This window comes from Varroa destructor, unplaced genomic scaffold (genome assembly GCF_002443255.2).
Source record: "Varroa destructor unplaced genomic scaffold, Vdes_3.0 BEIS01000002.1, whole genome shotgun sequence".
In the NCBI taxonomy this organism is placed as follows: Eukaryota; Metazoa; Arthropoda; class Arachnida; order Mesostigmata; family Varroidae; genus Varroa; species Varroa destructor.
In genome coordinates, this window is record NW_019211455.1 from 10698415 (window position 1) to 10721772 (window position 23358).

The 23358-nt window shown below is 41.7% G+C and overlaps 1 protein-coding gene and 2 long non-coding RNA genes across 8 annotated transcripts in view; 1 reads left to right on the plus strand and 2 right to left on the minus strand.

Moving 5' to 3' along the window:
- LOC111244067 (uncharacterized) overlaps nucleotides 1-23358 on the minus strand; it is a 163684-nt gene that overhangs the window by 26087 nt on the left and 114239 nt on the right. The gene's annotated exons all lie outside the window — the stretch shown is intronic.
- Nucleotides 317-23221, plus strand: LOC111244070 (uncharacterized). Of its 4 annotated transcripts, XR_015320165.1 has the most exons (5): nucleotides 317-573; nucleotides 2029-2320; nucleotides 6201-6258; nucleotides 6931-7713; nucleotides 9520-9956. It is a non-coding gene; the product is annotated as an uncharacterized LOC111244070 (long non-coding RNA). The 4 variants fall into 4 exon arrangements; XR_015320167.1 differs by lacking the exons at nucleotides 317-573; nucleotides 2029-2320 and adding an exon at nucleotides 23207-23221 and having other exon boundaries at nucleotides 6146-6563; nucleotides 9520-9930; XR_015320169.1 differs by lacking the exons at nucleotides 317-573; nucleotides 2029-2320; nucleotides 9520-9956 and adding an exon at nucleotides 7926-8311 and having other exon boundaries at nucleotides 6154-6563.
- On the minus strand, nucleotides 4137-6099 carry LOC147757356 (uncharacterized). The gene is made up of 2 exons (XR_015320171.1): nucleotides 5752-6099; nucleotides 4137-5297 (listed from the first exon to the last, which is right to left on the minus strand). It is a non-coding gene; the product is annotated as an uncharacterized LOC147757356 (long non-coding RNA).

Sequence of the window (23358 nt, forward strand, 5' to 3'; positions counted from 1 at the left end):
TATCCTTATCGCAGTACTATTATTATTCTTATCAGTGGCGCGGAATCTTTGCGATTGCTAGCCGATAGGTTTATCTCACGCCTAGGATAGAAAACAGGCTGAGCTTAGACGCGTCCAAGCGCTGTCGTATTATACTACCCGCTAGGGCACACAGGACAGACAAGTGTTACCGGTTTCTTATTTCTTTTTCGTAGTATTATCCGCTGACTTCTGCAGCTATTCAGTGATGAGAACAATTTATCTGTTCTCTGTCATTGGCTATATTTTGTGTTCTGTTTCATCGTTAGCTCAATTTGAGAAATTCTAGCCATCTATCCCACCAGTTCACGAGCACAGCCTATATGCATACACGAAAAACGACGATACTCCACCAGCTAATGGCAATATCAAAGGTGCATACAAAATGGGCTGAGAGACTCTTCGTCCAGCCTATCCACGGCGTCTGGTATTCGCAGCTTGCGTATGACGGTGACGGCGCGGATCGGTGGCCGCGTACGGGCCAGTGACACCACTGCCACTGAACGATACTCGACGTTGGCAGGAGTTGGGCTTATACTAAGTATATTCACTACGGTTAGTTTTTTTGACTATAGTAAAACAAAAATTGAATAGTAACCCTATGCACTCTTTCGATGGGGAGGGCTGAGCGAATTAGATATATGAAGATAATACGTAAACACACGTATTACTTTAGTTCCTGTAGCAAAGGCGCATTGTTATTGTATTACATTATTATCTGTTGCAAGTTGTTGTGGACGTTTGGCCTCAGAGTGGGCTAACACCGCTGCTATATACAGAAGAATTATTTATGTCAAATTGCTGATCATAAACGCAGATAGCTGAATTATTTCCGAGCGAGTCTATCGACCACACTCGTACAAATAGACTCAATTTACATTATACAGGATTTTGGTAGTTAAAGGCTGTCTTATCTGTCCGTATCTAATAAACGTCTAATAAACAGGTGGGGTAATCATAGTACGGACTGGGTCGAATAGGGACGCAATAATTACGAACGTGAGCTTGATCATGAAGTGCCAGTATTCGAGCTCGTAGCGTAAGCAAGAATCAAATCAATACGGTTAAGATCGCTCTTACCAAGTTCTCGAAGCGTCGCACTGTAATTACTCAGATAAAAATAGTACGGATATAAATTAATCGTAGAATGTGAATTGAGCACTTATTCTATCTCAGCCTATTTTTGACTATTGCAGAATACGGCAGTGGTATCAGTGGAGCCCATTGATAGCCTGGGCTAATGTCAAAGTTTTGTCCAGGGAATATGGCTAGCCTTAAACTATTTATTCATATAATATAAGATCCTCTTAATCTGATGGTTGAGGTGGGACACAGAAATTAGCTCAGTTAATGGTGTTCTTATTTATTTTCATCTTATAAGTGCCTGTTGACCCAATAGAGTAGTCAATACGTTTGGGGATTTTACAGTTTTATGTCACCATAATAGAACTTCCCACTTCAACAGCCGGACTTCTGCCGAAACAGCTAGAAATCGCTAAATTCGGCCCCACTAACTACATTCTATCCAACGTGTGTGATTTATTAGGGTGGAATTAAAAAATAGGATTCAAGTTTTGTCCGCCTACATCCTTTCGATGTTTATTATAGCCGTGTTCCTATGATAACCTAAAATTATATTAAACAAAGACATATGATAAATACGCTCGTCCGAAAGGACGAAAAGCCCGTAATTGACGGACTAGCTGGGAAGGAATACAGGAAAGTCTTTTCAAAGCCGTCAGTCTCAACCAGAATAAAAGTCAAAGGCCACATAGTTTTTAGTGTGTCTCCTTTAAGCACTTATATATACCCAATCCCTTAGTAATCTCTCTAAAAAAACAAATCATTGTCATTGGTCTACTGCGGCTTCAAGTTCATCCATTCAGCTTTTAGCGGACTATAATTATGTAGAATATCTGGCCGTATAGCTCAGATCGACCCCATTCGTTCATGTGTTCGTACGTTCGCCATCTACGTTTTCAAGTCTAATAGTTTCTAACGGACCAACAGCTCGTTGTCGGCATCAATCAAAATGGTTACTCAGACTGTGCCCTTCTAACGTATCTCCGCATCGTATCATCGTGAGGAATCGACTTTCAGTGTCCGAGGCCCATTATGAGCAGCACCGTTCCACAGCGCAGCTCCGGCCAGTAAATGTTTATGCTTTGCCATAGTCTACGATAGATGCGCGCGCAAACGGCCTCAAGCGGTTTTCGATCGGCACTGTTCGTTGTTTTCGAACAAAGGCGAATCGTTACCCTTTTTGCTATCTCAGCGTCCGCCTCGTCAGCTGGCTGTCAAGGTTTGCCATCGTTTCTAATGTATGTTCTTAATATGCAAGCGCCCATAATATCCACACACGCGACCCTTTGTCCAGTCACAGTATGGAACTATTGTAATGTACGACAAAAGCGCTATAAGTTCTTATGGCTGGAACCACACACGAACGCTTGTTCAGTAGCGATAGCAACTGAGCCGGACAGTTTTCCTTTGCACTATTGTATTCTATTGGCCTGGTTCTTCAGCTTCTCTTGACTGAAGACGGTTTTTGATTCTTTTGCTTTGCTTATGTCTGTTCTATCGTGAAACTAATTAAATTCTCTGCTGGCACCGCATCGGTGACGTTCGTCGCTGGCTAGGGATCGACGCGACTGTCCGAAGACGAACAATGCGAAGCGCCTTTGAATTCTGCCATATTATTGGATACCGTTTCCGCTTTAGCAATTAACGCAATTGTTGCTAAGGTAAGGTTGTCTTCCCCTTGTACTGCTTTCTACGTGGGCACGCCGCTAAGTATTGGATGCATTCACGTACGTGCAGTGCGTTTCGTTGCGCTAACGACAGCAGGTGCTGCTGCTGCTGACACAGTAGATGATGATTGAAATAAAGCATCGGGCTCACCACAGCAGTGGTGGGGTTCAGTGGTTGGCGCTAAACGAAGTGGGTAACCCTCAGGAAGAAATGGTGCATTGGGTCTCTCTGCTAGAAGACCGTTAGTAGGAAGATCTTCATTATCTTGTTCGCGCCATTGTATAGTAGTAACTGGCGACGCATAGGTAAGAACGCGAATGCAACACCGGTTTACCTTAATACTCTTTCTCGTTGTGCACCAGATTAAGGGTACAGATATTATCTATATTGAAACCATTCATAAAGTAAGGCCAGCCAACGCGGAAGATTAATCGCAATCAGTAGTAGATAATGTATATGTAAGCATTTGGATAAACAGGAATGCTTGTGACGAAAGACAGTCTCTATGGGCACTCTTATGTGGATGTCGATACTCGCTAGTATCTCTACAACGTTATAGTTAGTATACGGGGTGTTTTTTTCCCTGTTCGTCGAAGTTGGCCGCTTTACAATGGCTCATATGGATTCATTATTCAAAAATTCTATGTTTATTCGATTGTAATCGAAATGTTTCCACCGGGGAACTAATCATCATTGTCACGGCTACATGACCTACTTAACTAACGATCAAAAGATACTGCTTAGTTATACGTCATCTGATTAGCCGGTCCTGGAAAGGTACACAGGTCAACGGACGTGCTTCGTGGAAACACATAGATGGAATAAATATCTATGATTTATTAAATGTATGGAAATGTTGTATGGTAAAAAAAGAATCACCGTCGGTGCAATAGCGTGGATATCTTCTAACGATCATTTTTGAAATTCGCTATCTCGCTTCGTGAGATTTTTCGTAACTAGCCCATATAATATTCGCTATTGTTTGCGGAAAGTATATCGTCGACGCTATACGATATATAGTTCACACATGTAACATGCTTTTATTATATTTGACAGAAAAAGATCTGTCAAAGAGATAAAAATAATATAAAACAGTTGAAGCAAGCTGCCATGATGCACCGACAGCGCTGCACAGCTTTTTCAATATGGCTAAACAGATCATTGCCATGAAAGTAGCAGACCCACAGAAGGAGCCGTTAGTTAGGTTCAGAAGACAAATTTTACTGGTTAATTTTTGCCAGCGACAAAATATCAAGCTACCAGTGCGCCCGCCAAGTGATTTTTGCTTCTAACACGACAAAAATTAATTTTAAGAGTAAACATTACAATTCGATTGAAAGTAGGTAATTAAAAAAAAAAAAAAGATAAAGAAAGTCATATTCCTTTGTTAGCATGTACAGCTGTTCTGCTTACTTTTGGCCAAGAATGATTTGCTTTTGTCTGTCGGCCTTCTGATTATCATGTCCATCTTTACATTAACTAGAAGCTGCTTATCGGCTAAGTAAATCACAGACACACAACTTAAAAACTTATTCTAAACGATGGTATATCGTTTTTCAAACACCTAATTGCCAATATCGTTATCCCAGGTACAGCGGGATCCTCAAGTTCTCACAGCTGAGTGGTATTGTTTATTGTTAAGATCATTTCCCCAATATAAACAGTCGTTCGTTCTGTAGACAGTTATCGTTTCTAAATACATGTCATTTGGCAGCTCTCCACCGTTTTCCGCGTTCGTTCTAGATTCAGTTTGCAGTCTCAGCACGACAGGTTTTCAGGCAATAGGTCGAGGCAGGTCGGGCCGTCTCTGAGTTCGTGAGAGTTGCTTAACGTTCTTACATAGACGGGTCTTCACCAGGCTTCTAATTGCACCAGCGATATACGTGCCATACAACAGACAGAATAATTTCGGCATATTCATGTATTTATGTTACCCAAATTTCTAACTGTGTATAAACCTTCGCGGCGCCAACCCTTTTCCCGCCTTCGTTCTTCATCACCAACATGCTTCACAAATATCCGTCGTCGAAACATCTATCCATAGTACATATTAATAGTAAATAAGTGCAAGGACGCCTGCAACAGCAGCAGTCATGGCAGTAACGAAGACAAACGCTGCAGTAGTAAACGGCAGAGCTTTAGTCCTGTATCACTTTATCCTAAAATGAATGATTCGTTTATGTGTCCAGCCGTCTAATAGAGTCGTACAAATATATATATATATACAGCCGATAGTGAGGCACTCTCGTGATATCGACCGATTGTGAAGTTTCTACTTGTTGCCAAACGACATTTGCCGGCCAAATGGTTACGGTCATTCTTAGACTGCAAAAGAACCCGGGTCGGGTCGGCTTGTGGCTACGCAGGAAATGCTGCAGAAGTCCGTTGTCCGTTCGAAGTAACGATGGGACAGTCGCAGCACGAAATTGTAACGATAAACTCCTCTACGTTTGTAATGTTTGCTTCTAATGACGTGACACTACTGCCGTTACTCCTACCATAGATCAGGGAAATGAGCGCGTGCGATCCTATAGGGTACAAAAAAAAGTTTATTTTTCTTTCAACTTATGCCGCTTTTTATTAGAAGTTTAGAGAAGGCAATATGCATATCGTGAACGTAGCGCTTGTCTGGTGGTATCGAAACAGCTGATCAGGAGGCGCGGGGGTGTTAATCAATAAGCAGAGTTATAACACGCAAATAGTAAGCACATATCAAGTTAGAAAATGGCCCGGAAACAGGGTCTTTTAAAATACCGATTTCTTGCGTGTTACAAGTCGATGTATATTCCTTTTTCCTTGTTGAATACTATTCAAAAAGTTATGTAGAATTTACGTATATACTGTGTGTAAGGGTTAGCGAGTCGCTGCGAATTTGTGAATGAGCATCTCACAATAATAGGTTCTGCCAAGAAGACTTCCCTGTCAGTTGAAACGACTTAAGCAGATAAACCTCATTTCCTTCAGCGCCTATAGAATACTTACGTTGAAAATGAAGATATTTCCTAAGCACTACATGGTAGCTATGCGTTGAATAGCAGGCAACAAGGATGTCCATTATCACCTTAAGCAACCTTAAGAATAAAGATTTGAACATGTTTAATTTCTCGTATCTTATTCCAGTTTCTATTCAGATGCCTCCACTAAGCTAGTTGGTCAGCCAAGCAATCAGCTGATCAGACAAAGTTCGAAAAATCAATTTAAATATCATAAAACACCTATCAACGTATGCGCTGACTACCTTACGTGTACACAATGTAGGCGAAACATCCCATGCATGTTGCGTCCTTTGCGCCAACAAAATTCAATACATTATTAGTATAATGGCCACGGCCAGAGATGACGATCGCGCAGTATACGACCAAACGAAAACTAACTGCTACATACTAATTTGTTGTCTTGCTCCATTGTTGCAACGAATTGTTATATTACAGAAGTTCGTGCTTACGAATCCGTCCCGTTACCGGATATTCCATTCCCCAATTGGTCCATGTATGTGTATGCATGAACGTTTTCCTGTGCAGTTTGTAGCGGTACGAGTTATATATACGCTACGAAAAAGCGTCCACAGTCAAAACCATACGCATCATCCTCGCGTGACCCAGCTAACGTCAATGAAGCCGTCTATGGTGGCACAAAAAAAAACTGACGCTGGCTGCTGGGCAAAGACTGCGCTTAAGACCGGGACACCAGTGGAAAGTGTTAATGCACCGATAGATGTAGCAGGACATTGATGATTCTATCGCTTTTACGCTTAAAGTATCAACTGCTAGTTGGCCTATGGATAAACTTGATGGGTAAAACCTGTCAGCTTTGTTTGTCTGGATTCTATTACCGAGCAATAAGTACAATAAATAGAATAGGCGATATAACATTGTTTAGCCGTGTGGTATCGGGGTCCTGCCATGCGTCCATGTGTACGGATTCGAGGATACAAAATGATCTCAGACTATTGTTCACAGATACTGCGCTGATGACGTTGCCCAACTGCTATGTTCACCCGTACCCTTCTCTTAGGATAGCTTTTGTTTTCGCTGATACCTGATTTGGTTTATTTTTTTTTTGTACAATTTTAATTGCTGCCTGTCGTGTATAGCGCAGCTACACATACGGCACACATGCCTATCGAATAACAACTGTTCTATTCATACGTCACTTTTTCAGCTTCTCAGGAGAGACGTTCTAGGAAAATTTCTTATCGATACTCAGCCTTACGAATTTCGTAACGAGAGGACGTTGAAGCGGAAAACGGCAATTGCCAACACACAGCAGGAACCATCGGCAAAATTGGACGTATCGATGACTTCGACGAACGCTGTCGCACATGGTGTACACAGGTGGTAAGTCTTGCCTGCTAGCTGTGTGGATAATCAGTCAATAGTCGAAGACATAGAGCAGCATCGATGTGCGTGGTATGTACATACCTGTATACATATGAGACTGCATATACGCAAGGAAGGAACGCAATAGAGACACTTTTCCGTCCTCAGCTGTCGTTCCTCAGTTGAGCATAACAGACTCATATCGCATCACATCCAATCAGATCAAAGTTTTACGGTCGTTCTATTTGAAACACCTAGAGTAGGCAAGAAGATAACGCGATGCGACAAATCTAACCGGCAGCGTCTCTACATAATACGCTGGTAATAACGCCTTAAGTAACAAATGTGCGTTGTTGATGATGATATTCGTCGATTGTTGTGAGGCGCTGTCTTCGACGTCGACGTGAATACGTGTGTCTCGGTCTGTCTGTACGTGTATACGTTGATCCAAGTTATTGGTTCGATAGGAAGGGCTCAATGAATAAATCAAACCAATAACAGAAAGAAATCTTGAGGAGGTGACTCGCACTGTGATAAATAATGAAGAAAAACGTCATTCATGCACACCGTCACAATTGGCATCATTGACTACGAAGGCGCCACAAAACGTTTCCTAAACGTATAAGTAAGAGAGTTAGAGATAGCAAACGATTACATAAACATACTGTATGTAACAGCTGCAGTACGATACCTTGTAGATAATCTATCTGAATCTGTGAATTTTCGCTACGAGTAATAGGCTAGAATAGTAGCCTAATAGTTAAGGGGCTGATTACTGTTATCGATTAAAATCAGATTCTTATGAACGTGAACGTTATCATCCGTGAGTGAGTGTAGGACAGGTAATCTCATCTGTTGTGATGACGGCGGTACGGGATGCAACATACTGGTCGCCTGCTTCGTTCGCCGGTAACTTCGTCTAGGGCAAACAAGAAAAAGCATAGAAACATTTCGATTAGCCCGCCGTCGCTGCCGTCCAACAGAGTTGCGATAGTCAAATGAGAAAGTGGAAAACATCTGGGCCTCGAAGGACAGGATGGAGAGACCATCTAGGCTAAAGACTATGACTTTTGTTGTAGTTACTGTTGTTGTTTTGACAATTGTAAACCCAATCCGTTTAGTTGCTATCTTGTATCACTTTTCTGCTCGGTGCTTGTGTAAGTCATTACCCAACGAGGAGATACATGGAACAAATAGAAGGGAGATTCTTTGTTCCGCATCTATTTTCGCGCTTTTCAACCTTGACGTATTCGATATCGTGTTGTTTTTTCCTGGTATATTTTAATAACAAATGAAACTGTAGCAGGTATTCGTAGATATGATTAGTGTCTGTATAGTAATCGGTCGTGAGTCGACGCGAGCTTGCATAGGGGATTGAAACTACATGGTGTCACATAGAAAGGCTATCATGCCCGTGTTACGAAAAAAAAGGGTCCAGCATACGCATGTAATGCAATGTCGCAAAAGTAAATCTCAACGTTTATCTCTGAGTCGAAAACAGCCTGTGAGATACTCCGATACCTTCGTAGATAAATTGGGTGAAAGGTGTAAATCAATAGAATATTTATTACGGCCATTTATCACAGCGGGCAATTCAGTGAAGTCGGCGAAAATTCGGGTTCGGATGATTCGCGATGGAGACGGAGCAGTTTCGAGGCTCGCACCGATCCCGTTATATTTCTCATTTACCTTTTTTATGCCTGATAAATATTGCATTACGATAATGCTCTCGGACGACTCCATCAAATTTCTGGCACCTATGACGCTCTCTTGACTGGCAATGCCAATGAATAACTTATTTCCATTATGCTTATTAATATAGAAAAATTGCACTCTGACAAAAATGAATCTTGCTAGACTAAAGTAAAATTTTGCTGTCCATGTATAGGTACGTGGACAGTGCAATGTTGCTCAAGTTTCGTATAACATGTTATCTTGTGGCATAATTTTCAATGGAAATAGAGGGATTTTTTTCGGGGGAATACAGAATTATGACTTGAAGTTAGTTATCTGTATACTTTTACCATGCTACACCGTACAATATCATACATCACAGTGATAACAGGAAGACAAAGGTGATTATCGTTTTCCTAAGCTATATTTACCAATGTATATATAAAAGCTAGCGCGCATTTTTTACGATCTCATACATTTGTTCTAGTAGAAAAAGACGCGCGAGTGTATAAGGTTCTGCAGGGACCTGTTGTTAACTTACAATGGGTCATAAGGAAGGAAATCGTGTTAAAATAGTTTTTTATGATTACACTAACGCTCGCTTGAATATAAACAATCTAAAAAGAAAGCCCAGCTATATAACCCCTCCTTGAGAAATGCTACAAAAGTTATTCCGGACGACAAGCCTACATACACTATGAAAATAATCGTTATGAAACGATCATTAGATAAATTATTTTTATGAACTTTTTTTCAGGAATTTCTTCTATAATACAATCTGCATAGCCATTGTGGCGGACCCCCTGTCGGCAGATGCATCACCGGCTTGCTATCTACTCCATTGTAAATAGCCTATATATAACATCGTAATTTAGAAACGAGCAGCTGATACCGCGATGAAAGTAAGCCAGTATCAGGCGTCCAGTACTCGTGATGATGCAGAACTAACGTACTAAACATAAAAACACGTGAACTTGTCTAGATCGCAAGCTTGACGTTAACAAACATGCTTTGTTTCCAACGGAACGGGAACGGCCAATTTTCTGACGCACTAATGTTTACGTAAGCCATTAATACCTGACAGTAAATTGTACGTCTATCAGCTTGTGTAGATCGTGCTTCGGGGAAAAAATACGCAAATTAAATTTCAGCCTATATGTATCATTCGGTAAGTTGAATTCCAAACTTAACAGAGCTGTTACGTGTTTTCCAATTACGTATTAAGCGAAACAGACCAGAACCGAAGGAAACATGCAATAAGAACATGGGAGCTCCGATTATTATTAGCGATCTAATTAATATTTCAACAGCCAGATGAGACAGCAGCGAAAGCTAGTTGACGTGACTTCCATCACCACTGCAACGGGCCTGCTATAATCTTCATGAACACGTATTGGATCATCAATGTTTTATAGCATCTCTGTACGCATTATTACTATACCGTGACGAAGCAGCATCACATTCAATTTATCATCAATTCACTCACTTCTTTAGGATTCTTTATTTTTTGATCGACGCCCAACTATTGCTTATAGCTATTGGCTATCTGCTGGCACACGCTTACCAAACCCTCTCATCTTACTGCTTTAAATATCTTCGATAAAGCTCGACATTATATTACCGCGACGTTAGCAATTATATTGTTCTTCCTCATAATGAAGATACAGGCCAGAAAAAACTAACGGCCAAAGGAACGTTAACCACTGTGTAAGAAGACTTACGTGAACTTAGGTATTATTGCGCTACCCCAACCACAAGGGAATTCTGGTCTCTTGTAAAAAGGTATTAAGTTCGCCACCCGACCGTTGGGTTCAATTCAAATAACAACCGCGACGCCGCCGTCTATCTTTAACCATTTTCTCGTTCCGTGACTAGTCAACCATATGCGTCACTCGTACAGTATAGGACATACATGCGCGACGTGTTGTTGCAGCCGGCACTACTTAGGCGAATAGTGCTTACAGCCCCTGGTACGAAACGCACATTTCATTTTGTGTGTGTGTGTTTAATGTAATCTGGCGTTCTTTACATGATTTTTGTGCGTTCCCTTCCTGCGTTGTTCTCCCAGTATACCCGGCAATTCAGCACCCTACTTGTTTGCAGAACGAACTACACTTATCGCCTTGAATATCACACCGGGTGATAAGCGTGGAAGCCTGCGTCGTCCGACCAGTCATGTCTGGTAGAGGGAAATTTCACCAACGTTGAAATTTACTAGAGACATTGGCACCGCCACAGCTGTATTTTGCTATGCACGATGATCGGTTTCAGTAAAAAAGAAAAAAAAAAACCAAGTCAGTGAAGTGACAGGGTCTCGTCAACAACTATAGCGAAGACGATAATAATCACAACAATGCCACTATATATACATATATTACGTACGTGTTCGCCAGCAGCCCGCCTTCGCCTTAAGATAAATGTCACGCTTTTAGGTAACAATTCCCACCTTGTCCTTGGATTTCGACGGCGGCGGCGGCGGTCATTTATGCATTTAGCTGTAGGGTCCACACCGATTCTTCTATCTTAGAGAAAGTAAAATACGTATAGGCCTTGACTACTGAAAGGAGACGTATCGGCGGCAAGTCAGCGTGTGTTTCCGAACCATGACACACAAATTCAAGAAGATAAATAGAAAGCATTTTAGACATCACCGAAGAAGCGAGATGAATTGGAAAACCTGCTTATAAGCTAAGGGAAAGTAAGTGCGAAGGAAGCCCATAAACGAATAAAAAAATAACAGGTACGTTTCGTTAGCCTTTGGTCCCACCCTGTGGCCTTTGAGTCAAAAGGAAAAAGGGAAAATACGGATGGTCGCCGAAGATGAAGGCGAAAAAGTTCCCACAGTACACAAGCAGACGGCAAGGCACATGCACACAGAGTATCACCTCGGGCAGACCTTTTTTTACAGTCAACAGTTAAAAGGACAGGGTACGGGGCTTATATAGCTGTGCATAACATCTATCAATCTAGGCGTGTTACGTATACACCGAGAAAAGTTAAATACAGCCAGAATACACAGAAGTCAAAGTAAAACGAATCTTTCAGCGAGCAAATCTCTGATCCCTCAGAAAGTCGGCCACGGGTAAGCTGAAAATACGTAAAAAGGCCGCCCCGTTTGATACGTGCAGTTAACCACGAGGAGTGCGAAAAAGACCAGTCAACGGGTTAACTTTTGCATAGCGTTTGGTGACAATTTTGCGATTGTCCGAAAAGATAAATTGATCTAATAAGCATAATCTTCATTCGACGATCGTAAGGGTCGCACATGATAGTTCACATGCCCGTATCCTCATTAGCTGCATACAGGAGGTGCGTACTGTGGTTGGATTCGGCGCTACGAAATACCCCATGCCGAAGTAATGCAATATTGATTTATAGCGACTGATGAGAATTCCAGTAAAGCGTTGTTCTCATTCCTTATTGCCACTGCACATATGGCCTGAACGTTTTTAATCCTTTTTCATTATTAAACCTGTTTTAGATAGATCTGCCAGTTCAGACGAGGCTGAAGAGGGCAGCGACTACGCCATTATATTTGTCCCTTCTAATTCTAAAAGAACGTTTGCCAGTTCATATTCTGTACCAAGGCTAACTGTTAGTGACGAGGAACGACATGGGAATACTAACTAAGCGTTACGACACTTGTTCGACGATGATTGTTTTCGGATCATTTCCTAGAAGATATCGATTATTTGACCAGAACAAGCTACAACTTCAATGGAAGATTTACATAGATTGAACTTGTGTACTGTTAGTAGTCGTCCGGTAAGTAGTCGTCGTTCGAGGATCCTTCATATCAGCGATCGCACATCAGCAACGGATCTAGTAATTTCATCTACTTCAAAGGTTTCATTCGTGAGCGCCTGTATAAAACTTACAAAAAAGTTAGTTAGCATCTTTCGCCAATCTTCATTACAACATAACAATAATATTGTCCTAACCATATACACGGTTTGGCCATCAATCCATTTTACTGCTAAGTACAGCCGGTCGTTCTGGATGATCGGCTAGATAATCGCTCGCCCTCCATGCTGGGGCGAATGTTACCGGCGTAAATACCTATAGGCAGAAGTCATAGTCGATGCCAGTGACTCCTGTTTTCTTTAACTTTACCAATTATCCTCTATTAATTCTTCTGTAATGTACACGTGTATGGTTTCGTTGTTGTTTGATTTACAACCGTGAACGGAAAGGCAGCAGCCTAAGGAAAAGCACGCACGCAACACGGGACGAACTTTCGTAGTTGTTGCTTAGTTTTTCATGACTGTTGCCAGCTTAATTTTATCATGTAGCGCAGTAGAAATTGCGTATACCCGGTGTCGTCGGTCCGTCATAAAGGGAAATCACATAGTATGACCTTGCGTCGTCTAAATTTAGAAACTTAGCGTAAGTAAGCTGCCGCTTATCGAGTCACACGGAATGGGCTGTCATTGTACTCGTAGCTAGTTGAAACGCTGTGCTACAGAAACCTGTGACACAAAAATGAAAAGCAATACAGCCTTCATGAACGCATACTAAGAGTGTAAAGTCAATTCATTACGTGGACTTCCCCTACATCGTTATACCATTGTTCAACTGTATTCGAAAGGATTAGCAGTGGTAAAGGCCTAATGTTTTCTCTCGCTGTGCCAGTTTCGTCGTTTTTTTTTTGCTTCCAAGCAATTCGACGTTTGACTCAGCGCTAATACGTTGTCTTATGTTAAGCCAATGAATCACCGAGAGCCTAAATCATGTCCATTCGGGCCTATTATGTGCACTGTTGTCCTGCAGCTCATGAGCCATACCTAGCTTTTAGTAGTTTTGGCACATGAAAAAATACCTACCTGCCTACTACCTGAGTATTCTACGAAACAGATGCTTAAGTGATGCAAAGAAAAAATTGTGTTTTATAGCTAGCATACACTTTCGACGAATAGACTCTAAATGGAATCCATAGCGAGTAGAGAGCCGTTCGATTCGGGTTGACAACAGCCATTCTTTAACGATATCTGTTGATGCTACAGTGGTAATGTGTTTACGTAATGTATTAGGAACACGTAACGTTAATATGTTGTTTTTTTGATACTTTGAAGCGCCAGCTATAGCAAGCGGCAAGTAGCGGACGCCAGGTTCGAACCATCAAAAAGATAAAGACTGAGAGCTTACAAACAAGAATTACATAGATGTTTAGTTGGAATCCGTCTCTTATGCTGAAAAGCTTACGGTGCAATGGTTTGACTAAGTAAAATTGTATTGACCTGCAGGCGATTGACTTCGCGTGGAGTGTACAGTCGTTATAACGTTTATGTGTAAAAGTAACGCACACCACCGATTTTTTCAGATAAATATTGAACGAAACATCCCGACGCGTCAACTTCGCTTGAAAGCTCAAACAGACTTCTTGAAGAAGCTCTGGTAAAATATAGTAGATGTCAAACGTGTACGCGGCGATCCAGCTCGAAAATACGATAAAGTCTCACTTTTATGATCCATAAAGCTAAGAAAATCTGGTTGTCGCTGACCTCACCATCAATCATCTTCTAAGACTAAATCGCAAGATGGTGTGAGGCGGTAATAATGTACGTAAGGTAGCTTGTCCTATCACGAATCACGTTTACCGCAGCTTCGTCGCTGAACGAGCATTACAGTGCTTAAGCAGCATCTTATGTTACGTACTTATAAGCACACAAAGGGCTTACGCGCAACAACATATAACTTCACATTAAAATTGCCAACTCCGTTGTTCTCTGCCTAAACGGGCTAATATTAACATATGTGGAACTAACGAAGGCAGCGCGATTCCGGTCACGTTTCATATGTGCCGTGACGGCTCGAGCTTTGTCGTGAGCTGAAAATGTACACTAATTCTTTTAGCATCCCTACAAGTTCGTTTATTACTCTGCTACTTCTTTTGTATCGTCTAAGTTTAGAGCGAAATTTTGCTCTTTATAAGAGAGTAAAGGTTCAAGCTTTCTTTCTATGAGTATATATCAAGGTATGCACACGTTGCTGAAATGGCTGCATCTATCGAGGTACTCAGTCCTTGGTAGGTCTTGGTTTCTATCGAAACGTTGGACGCAAAAGGTCCCTCTATTAAACCGTTTTTATTAGACTAATGAGGACCGCACCTAGATAAAACATCGAAATGTATTTTAATCGTCGAACACAATTATCACAATACACGATGGCGTATTTACGTACTACGCAAATCTTACGTTTCTCGTACATCGCCTGACACAGTAAATCCACGTAGATACGAAGCCGTATTCGCTGCCAGCTGAACATCATATAACAGCGGCGACTGCAACACGTGTAGTTCCGTCCTGCAAAACCCAATGTTAGGATTCGACGCAGTCCCTCCACTGTGTCCCGCAACGAGCGCCGGACTATTGCTCTGGAGTTCGCTTAACCAAGCACTTTTTAGCTTAATTGGGCTAGCGATGTTTAATGTGGCAATGATTTAATTGCAGAAGATTTGTTACTATATTATAGCTAATTATAGACGACGCCTTGGCTGGAAGCTATTAGCGTGCAGCAATAATTACTTACTCGTATCAAGACCGATGTTCCCTGTTTTTCTTTTTGTCTAACTCTCTCTCCCTCGCATTTTTCGTAAAACCTTTGGCAGCGCTGATTATCGAAAGGAGTATAGAGCATCAAACATGAACTGAATAACAATAACAACAAACAAAAAATGGCACAAATAAATGATTGAAAAATTAAGACAGCGGACCGAAAAAAATGCTTTTCTTTTTTGGCATGAAACTGATCTTATAGATCGGTCGAGCTGGTGAGCACTAGGACATTCAAAGGCCTAACGGCCTTTATCGTCATCCACGCGCAAAGCAACAGCGACAGCAGCGGGAGGATATCGCATTAGCTATAGAAATACGTCGCCCTTCCCGCATGCGTCATCGTTAGGGTAGTACTGTAGCAAGGAAATACAGTCGAAAATCCCTCGTAGAACACCATCGTTTAGGTTCGACTAGCTAACCCCGCGTTATAACGCAGATTTATTGATTCCTTGGGGCAATGGGGGTAGACCATTCAGGGGGCAAGAAGACCGTACCGGTTATATCGGGGAAATGATCAAAACTTGGCGTAGGATTACCGGGTAGTCAGCGTTGTTGCTTTTACAAAGGTCGTAATACTAATCACAAGCATTTCCTCCGATCATTTAATATGCTTAAGAGACACGTCCGCCGTTACAGAGGTCACTTCGAATTGAATCATTTTCAAATTTTTCATGGTAAACTGAGCTATAGCTCTTAATCTCAAAGAGTCCTTACTGGACTTCAGTAGCTCATAATGAATAAACACTTGTGTTGTCATCATTTTTAATTAGAATAATCCTGCTGGTATTGTATCAATAGATAATATGCAGCCGGGGTGCATGACAGGTATCTAATACGACGACTAATAGGCGAAACGTTTACGCCTGCATTTAGGCTACACATAGTATCATAGATCCGATCAGGCACCAGGGCACAGGATCAAACCAGCAATGTTTTACAATCGGTTGTCATTCACTCTGCCAGCCACATTCATGCATATTTTCTAGAAGTGTCAAGGTGGGCAAAAACAGTAAGTAGATGAAGAATGGCGCCTGGAGCCGAAATGCTAGGGGCTTTTATAAACATACAAACGAATTGTGGTCTATCGTGGCTATATAAAAGCTCAGGGAGTCGAAACGCGATTTGCCTCCTTACTATTTTCAATAGCGCCGTAAATCATGCGGCCCGAAAACGCAGTAGAAATCAATATATTATCTCAATGTATGGAATAGATGCAGAACTGTGAGATAACATCGCATAATAATGGGGTAGTCCTTTGTCAATCAATTGTTGAAGTTTTTAATAAACATAATGTGTCTGGATAGATTCACAGACAGCGACCGCCTGCGACCGTCTGTGATGACCGCGTCTGGCCGTTTACCGCAGTCAATAAATGGGTCCCATTATGTCCAACTGTAGAACTTCACATACGTTTGTGTTTCGTTAGGTCTTAGAATGCCTCTGTCATTTTCTGATTTGGTGGGCAATAATGCTGCTGGTAATTTTGTAGCCAAGCGCTCGTAGTTGTGTCGAGCGTCAGAAAAAAATATGTGCTCAGAAAGCTGCTCGTTAATACTATAAGGTCACAAAAACACCGCCGGAAGCACCACCAACAGATATCTGATAACTCTTATAGCTGTTTCAAACGTCCTCTCTTATAACGACTAGTACTCTAACAATGACTAAAACCACTGAAATTTCGCGAAACGTCCCCCAATTGCTGGCTTCAATCGAACCCAATGCTCACGTGGTCCGCGTCGATCATTACCTGGATGACTTCAATGACGGTGGCCAATCACGTGATGACTATCGGCGTATGGTCACGGACGACAGACGCAATTGCAGACAATTGCCAACGAACACCGTGAGGATAATGTCCGAGAAGACAAAATTTTTGTGTTAATAGCCTCCTTCCAGTGAAGCTACGCAATGTTAGTTGAACTCTGTTGGCTGAAAACGCTCTGGGCCAAACTAGCATAGCGTGACATAGCTGGAACCACTTATCTTTAGGTAATTCTAGTGGAGTGACACGTCTCAGTGGCTGCGCGTGACAATAGTTTTTGTTAACCGACGCAGTCTGGACACACACGCAAAGCCGAAACACAGCGGGCACATTGCACATAGAGCAGATAGCAGACGAAAAGCTGTTATATGAGACTAGGAATGGTAGCAAGTGGCATGAGTGGCTTTTCTGTTCCGTCTGTTTGAATCTATTGTCGTTTTCCAATCTTCAGATATTTCACAAACGTGTCCCCCTTTTCCATTGTTGTCATTTGCGTGTCCGTGACGCGAGCTCTAGCGGTCTCCTAATGCCGTATTAGTTTGTCGTTTTGACACTGACCTCCCGCTTCCACAAAGCACATTTCGTATCGTGAGCTAATGCTGCACGCGAAAAGCATCACGATAAAGATATGCTTTAGATCTGCGATTGAACCGCTGAGTCACTACAGAACGTCCAATGTGCCCCGCAGCAAATTGCACATTGCGCATCACCATCGAAAAGATTTGAAGTGTTTACGAATCGAGACAATCGATGGGATACTGAGGTGAAGAGGACTAACGGCTGCGACTCACTGAGGATTCGCTGATATGGCTACCGTTAAGTCTTCTGCCGTTGGCCTTACTGGTGGCAAGGAAATGACTAGCCGGCCAATTAATTCGCTAGTTTAACCGGATAGCGGGATAGAAAGGCGGGAACAAAGAGGTCGTGGGTGACATCAGCGTTGAATAGCCAAGGTACCACGCAGGTGAATATACTATGTAAAGATCAAGAAGAGTTTGTGGTCCTGCTGTAGCTGCTCATGTTGAGGATGTGACAGGAATGACAGCTTCTCCAACTTACCGTTCCAGTTCAATAGCCAACGCCGCACCTGTTTCCACCTTAATGAAATAATATTTCTGAACGTAAAGGTATAACATGACATTGTTATAGCCATGGCCGTCACGCGTCTCGGCGCTCAGTGGTTAACCTTAATAGCCGGAGACCCATACATAGGTTTCTATACGTACGTTAAACAGCAGCTAACATATTTATTAAATTTTTATGCCTGCGGATTTTGAAATTAAGTGGCTTCTGAACCAGATGGGCTAGAATGATGATTTTTAATATGTGTTAGAGATATCCTCCTTCATTCTTTCTACACTTGTCCTAACGCTTTGCTAACTCTTGGAAAGCTATACACCCATCATTCTATTGAACAATTAGAGTTCATAACGATGAGTTCGTCGTGGCGAGTTCCGTAAGGAGACTAATCTGAAACAAAGGAGCTGCTCGTAATGGCCATTCAGTAACGAACACGAGGTTACCACGCTGGGTCCCGACCCTTTGAATGGACGGCCTAAAAAACAGACGTGCATGTATATATATATATATATATATATATATATATATATATATAGTGGAATATGAAGGCCTGCGGTGTTGATATATGATAGAATGCACCAACAGCTACAGCACCTCCATTATAGCAGAAGAGGCATACATGATCATCAAAGACATCAATTCAACACTGGGAACCGTTCCGTTCATAGAAACCGAAAGAAAGCCTTGCGGTTTTTTTCTTAATTTCAGAGTCTCTTTTCCCACTATTCGCAGGTCTCTGTCGGTTTTAAACCATTATCACAATCAGATGCATACCATACGAATATTCCTTGACTGAGCTACCAAACTTTCTCTTGCTGACCTAAAATTTCCTACTGCGTCTTGTAGTTTTCCTTGTTTAATAGAAACTCTATACAATATTCAGAGATAGTCCTAGCAAATCGTATCAGCAGTTGACAGTGATAGCTTACCGCAGATATCAGCACACGCTTTGTAGCTTAATGTCAATTAAAATGGCAGTATTTCCTTTGATTCACGCAGATCCCCTTCTTTCTGCCAGCACTGATTGCATCAAATGCGGTGTACAATAAAAGATGCTCTGTACTTAAGTACATCCAAAAATGTCACAGGACTGGCCTTCATACATGTCTACATAGTGAAATCATTATCGGCTTCGTTTAGCCTGCGCAAGGCGCCGGTTTTAATTACGAAACTCGCTGCGTTTCGCTTTAGATCATATATCTGTTCTAAATAGATACCGACGTCTTTGTACTAGTAATATATGGAAATACGTACAGCTCGGTAATCGCATAAATCTCTGGACAGAATAAGCACGGTAACGCTGGGCCATTGCACGTTTGACGCCCGGATCACTGCACTGCGCTGTCAGCCCTTTGAAGTCTAGCGTACGCGTTTCATCGATCGCAAAATGTCATCATCAACATCATCGTCTGATCGTGGCTTGCTACCGCGGCGATGGCGCGCCCGATTAGCCGCGTCCATGAGAAGCGTTTGGCAACCGCTGGTGACCGTCAAAGTCGCCCGAACTGGATACGTTTTAATTGCAGAAAAGAATTCGCACAATTCAACACAATTGGATAATCCGGCGTATGCACACGGATTTCGTTCTGAGCAGAATTACGGTTGGAGTGTTTGTCGGTAAAAAAAAATAATTATCCGACCGTTAAACGAGGGTTACTGTTAGGAACTAAATAACTTTTCAGAGTTATTAAGGTACATTAACTGTCTCATTGAGAGTTGCCGAACGTAAGTGTACCGGAAGCCACGTAATTAAAGATCGTTGTCTTTGACGTTCGCTGGGTTACCTCTCGTTGGGTTCTAACTTTTAACTATTACAGGTTTCGAATTCCGTCGTTAAGCCATCAAAGTTCCGCTCAGATCATGAACTTTTTCGGCATCAAACGATATTCTGCGGTTACAGTTCGTGCAACATTTGTTGTACCTGTTCATATTTTGTGTCCCTTTGGTATCTCCAGAACCTCTGAAATTTTCAATCACTTTCCCGTGACGGATACTCACCTCAGAATCAAAACGGAATTATATAGTCCTTTTAGCAGGGTGAAATTACACGTTGCTCCATCTATGCTGCTACAAGTTTTCCGTCGCCGCTTCAGTGTTCCTTCATTCTGATGTCCCATGCACCGCAACAATCGCTCATTCCGAACGTAATACAAAAAAAATACGCCCCACGTTAAAGTCGTCACCAGTTTACCGTGGACGAGCTGTCCGCCGATAATATCTCGGCGCCAGCAGTGGCAACAGAAAATACCCACAAAGGTATTAAACTTGATTTGCTAGATTAATTTTTGTTGATTCCGGTGAGGAGTGCGCCTTGAGCCGTATTGTTTATGTTGATATTGCCATTGTCATTGTTGCTGCCGCCCACCATCGGGTGTAACCCGCTCGCTGGTCCGAGCTGGTCCATTAACGGTCCTCTCCTACGATTTTGCTGATTCGACGATCGAAAGTATTCGATCTCGTGAACTGGTGCTGCCAGCACGTCCTCGTATTAACCGACATTGCTAGCGATAACAATAGCAGCAACAGCAGCCATGATCCAGAGAACGGTATATGTCTATTTTCCAGTATTTCGACTGTGTATTGGTAGCACGGGACATAAAAGACCCGATCAGAGCAGCAAACTGTCACATAATCGGGTGCGAGGAAACGAACGCGGAAATAACGTGTCTGTCTATCTATCTATATGTGTGTGTGTGTGTGCATCATGACAGACTTAGATTGTTTTGACGCGATCAAATGACGCCTATTTTATAGGAAAGCTCTCCTATCTATTATGTAAATTTCAACCGGTTGTGGATCGACTCATTAAGCTGTCCATATTCCTAATGCTATATAGTATCGACAACCGTATAGAAGATGAAAATAGAACGCGAAGTACTCAGACGCGCGGTACAATCCAACGTATATTTTTTGAACACATCATGAATTAAATACTCAGACACAACAATATCGTTTGTATGTTTAGTATATGATCGCAGCAGGCCGCGTTCAGCAGTTGTACTTCGTATGAGACCGGGTTACAACACTAATTATGGTTTTATATTTGATTTTACGAGAAACATTTTCGTTTTTGAATCGTCGTCGTAGTTGTTGTTTGTATTTCAAAAACAGAAACAGATAAATGCACCAAGGAGTTTCTGTACGATTAACGCAGAAGTGAGTCAGAACGATATTGCAAATGAGACTTGGAGAGATAATAATGCCCAGAAGGCTGCTGAGGCACATATTCAAACGCGTCTACGCCAGCAATCAGCCTCCTCTAACACTATCTCATGGAGTGATTCAAAATAAAACAAGATATGATTATCGGAGCGCTTCACATTAATGACACTATATAGTTTAGGCCCATAGTGTTTGGCCATCCATAATCGAAAAAGGAAAAAAACAGTTACCAAGCTAATTGAGCCCAGCTGTGAAGGACGTTGCATAGATCTCTAATTGCGGCTCTTTGAAGAAGGTCTGGTTTTAGCAATCAACTACTTTGAGATACCAGACGCATCCTTGGACGCCGCGATTAAAGAATAGGAGCCAATGTTTACAAAATTTTTCTTCGCTCGATTTTCCTGCGTAATAATAGAGAAAATGCTGGAACGCTTCAATTAATCATCTAAATAGCATCGAATAATAACTAAATTGGCCCTCGAGTTGTCAACCTTATTCCGAAGAAATAGGCTGCCAATAACGGTGTGCAAAAAAACTGTAGACTCGTTTGCGGCTTTGCTCTATAGCTAGGGAATATTTTGGTCAGAGTCTCAAGCAAGGACGAATGCAACAGCCTATAGATTTATTAACCAACTATTTATTTTCCTTAACCTGGCAACAAGAAGATAAGTATTCTAAATGATGAATGGTCCATTCGGGTAGGGAAGGTGGGTCTCCCCTTGTGTGCGCTGCTAGTGACACAGAGACGCTAGGCAGTCGATCGTTATCGCAATGCAATATTGGTTGTCTTAGAGGTCGTGTCTTCACTTCCCCTGTGCTCGGGAAGCAGACATCTACAAAGAACAAATCTTACATAAGTACATTGCGACGACTGCGCATAACTCTGTTGTTATTATCTTATACAGCTGAGATACCATTCGATTTCAACGCCTAGCCCCTGGGCTAACGTAAACGTAACGAGATGCAGTCGCTCATCCTTTCCTCTCCATATATGATCGCGTTCTGGGGCCTCTTCACATGCGTACGTTTAAAGTATCGGCAACAAAAACAAATCAAAGTTAAGGTTCAATTCGAACAGCTTTCCCAGTAGAAAGCTATGGTACAAGCAAAAATGTTGAACTTTGATAAATAGTTTGATGAACGTGGCTGGACATGAACATTTCTGTTATACTTTAAAGTTATACACAATAAAGTTATACTTTTTTTTGTTTGTTTGATTAATTAAAAATAATTAATAATTAGAAATAGATTAGGATGAATCTTAATGGTGAACGATGACTTGGACGGTCGTCACAAACGTACGGGTGTGGTTCTTTTTCGCGGTAAGTTTTTCCCAATTAAAATGGTACCATTTCCTGACGTGATAGTTGCATTCGAGTAAGTAATTAGAATGTAAGTGTTAATAGGGTCATGTAAAATGTTGAAACCATTGCTGGTCAGACAGTCGACTTGTACTGCATGTCTGCGTAATATGCCTATGTCTTACATTATGTATCGACAAGGTTGCTCGATGCAAAATTATAATAAAAATAACTATTATATAATTATAATTAAACATCGAGATTTAAGTGCGCTTCATTAGTCAAGTAAGAGGAATACGACCATTTAGCGTCATCCATGGTCGAGAACCTCTTGTTGTTTCATAGTTCATGTTGTGGGGTTCATGACTACGACGAAAGACTATTGCCTTTCACAATATAATCCGCGGTCCACGCACAAAGATCTGGTGGGAGAAGTATATTTCCACAAAACTATATTAGTCGTTGAACTGCTTGAGGTTTCGACTTGTCTGTTAACAAGATCAACGGGTATCGATAGCATACGATCTATTGTTCATTGTAAGAATACCAGCTAATTATCAATAGTAATTACTTCGTCCGTTCCAGGTTCGATTACCAGTTACTTCACGAAGCGTGCACCGGTAAATAAGTGAATATTGGAGGATTTATACATCTCTGATGGCGTGCTCAGGAATAACGATGCGCACATAAGCTTTTCTATATCTTTGTTCGCTCACGGAGTCCATGAGAATACATTC